Here is a 2,668-nt window from a genome sequence, read left to right on the forward strand (position 1 = left end):
AGCAGGCACAATACTTTACAAAATTAGACGTCCGATGGGGGTACAACAATATTCGCATCAAAGAAGGCGATGAAGAAAAAGCCACCTTTCTCACCAATCGAGAACTGTTCGAACCACTAGTCATGTTTTTCGGTCTCACAAACTCTCCAGCTACGTTCCAAACCATGATGAACGATATATTCCGAGACCTCATTAGTCAAGGACACGTAGTAGTCTACTTGGACGATATCATGATCTTCACCCAAGACCTGAAAGAACACCGTCAGATCACGCGGCAAGTTCTACAAATTTTGAGGGAACACAAACTTTACCTAAAACCAGAAAAGTGCGAGTTCGAGAAGACAGAAGTCGAATACCTGGGTATGATAGTGGGAAAGGGCGTTGTCTGCATGGACCCAGTCAAGATAGAAGGAGTCGTCAATTGGTCTCGACCCAAGTGCAAACGAGATATCCAAGCATTCCTCAGCTTCACTAACTTCTACCGAAGATTTATCCGAGACTACGGCAAAATAGCAAAGCCACTTAGTTCATTAACCGGAAATGCTACTTTCGAATGGACTATCGAACAGGAAGTAGTGTTCATGAGCCTGAAAGACGCACTCTGCTCCGCACCAGTATTGGCCATACCCAATGACAACGACTCCTATCGCGTAGAATGTGATGCATCGGACTTTGCCATAGGAGCTGAGTTAGCCCAGAAGCAAGATGGCAAATGGAAGCCTGTCGCTTATCTATCCAAAGCTATGACAGCAGCCGAAATAAATTACGAGATTTACGATAAGGAACTTCTCGCGATCATGACTAGTCTTGATGAGTGGTGCCAGTATCTCATGGGCGCCCGGCATCCGTTTAAAATATGGACAGACCACAAGAACTTAGAATACTTCCAGAAGCCGCAGAAGCTCAATCGACAACAAGCTCGATGGGTAACCGAATTAGCTGAGTATCACTACTCGCTACATCATAAATCTGGAAAGACGAATGGCAAGGCTGATGGGCTGTCTTGACAGAAGAGACACAATGCAGGAAAAGAGGACAATTCAGATATCGTGCTATTAAAACCAGAACATTTCCGTGCCCTAATCCGTAGTACTGTATTTAGTTTAGCAGGAATCGACCAGGACTGGGTCGCAGAGATTAGAAAATATAAAAAGAATCAAGATTCGCTAGTTACCGTAGCCTTACAGAACAAGGACAAAGATTGGAATGAAGATAGCACTGGACTCGTGACGTGGAAGAACCGTATCTACGTACCAGTAAATAGGAAGCTCCGTGAACAGATCATTGTTCATCACCATGATACCCCATTGGCAGGACACCCCAGTCAATACAAAACACACGAAATGGTCACGCGTAACTACTGGTGGCCTAGAATTCGAGAAGACATCCGAAAGTACATTTCTGGATGCAAAAAATGCCAAAAGACCAAGGTTCACACCACGCGACCTACCGGACTTCTCTTCCCCAATGAAATCCCTACGCGACCCTGGGAAGTAATCTCTGTAGATAAGATAGGAGTATTACCGGAGTCCTTTGGGTACAACGCTATTCTTGTAGTCATCTGCATGTACTTCAAGCAGATAATCACGATACCGAGTAACATTAAACTCAATGCTGAAGGATGGAGAAAAGTACTTTGCGACCATGTGGTGGCACATCACGGACTACCCCAAAAGATCATCAGTGATAGGGGCACTGAATTCAAGAACAAGTTCATCTCCGAACTATATTGATCACTTGGAATCGAAGCCAACCCCTCTACCGCATATCACCCTCAAACTGATGGGCAAACAGAACGTATCAATCGTGAAATAGAACAATATCTCCGATTATTCATTAACTATCGACAAGCCGATTGGGCCGAATGGTTGCCACTCGCAGCCTTTTCGTACAATAATAAAGTCCATTCATCCACCGGGTATACTCCATTCTTCGTCAATAAAGGGTACCACCCTTATGAAGGAACCCAACCGGTACGAGAGGGACTAAGTGAAAGCGTCCAACAATTTGTTGATAGAATGGATTGAGTACGCGAGGACACTAGCACGGCTATTAGTCTAGCGTAGAAATTTATGAAGCGCTTCTACGACCGAAAGAGAAAGAGCGGGTCGGAGTACAAGATTGGGGATAAGGTCTGGCTAGAAGGAATAAACATCCGAACAGACAGGCCAATGAAGAAACTCGACGATAGGCAATATGGACTCTTCAAGGTCAAACGCAAAGTCAGCGCTTCCGCCTACGAATTGGAACTCCCACATCAATGGAAACAACACCCTGTTTTCAATGAAAGCCTTCTCAGTCTGTTCAAAGAACCCATGTATTCCTCACAGCGACGTGAACCAGTAGTACCTGACCTCATAAATGGCGAGGAAGAATGGGAAGTCGAAGAAATTGAACAGTCCTCACGGCGATCGCCGTTCTTGGGAATCATGAGCGAACCTGACCAATTGTCAGGAACTTCTTCAGGAATTCCATGCTAGACGTCCAGACAAACCTGCACCTATGACGATTAGAATCCCCCCTCTATTGACACGACCTGTCCACATGCTTACGCGTGATACCACTCTTTTGGTACAACGGATGGGTGGAATTCTCCCGAAGCAAGGATCTGAAGAAGCTGCTGGGTTTGACCTTTATTCGGCTGAAAGTGTTAAGGTACCAGCACGAG

This window comes from Phanerochaete carnosa (assembly GCF_000300595.1).
Source record: "Phanerochaete carnosa HHB-10118-sp unplaced genomic scaffold PHACAscaffold_1, whole genome shotgun sequence".
Lineage (NCBI taxonomy): Eukaryota > Fungi > Basidiomycota > Agaricomycetes > Polyporales > Phanerochaetaceae > Phanerochaete > Phanerochaete carnosa.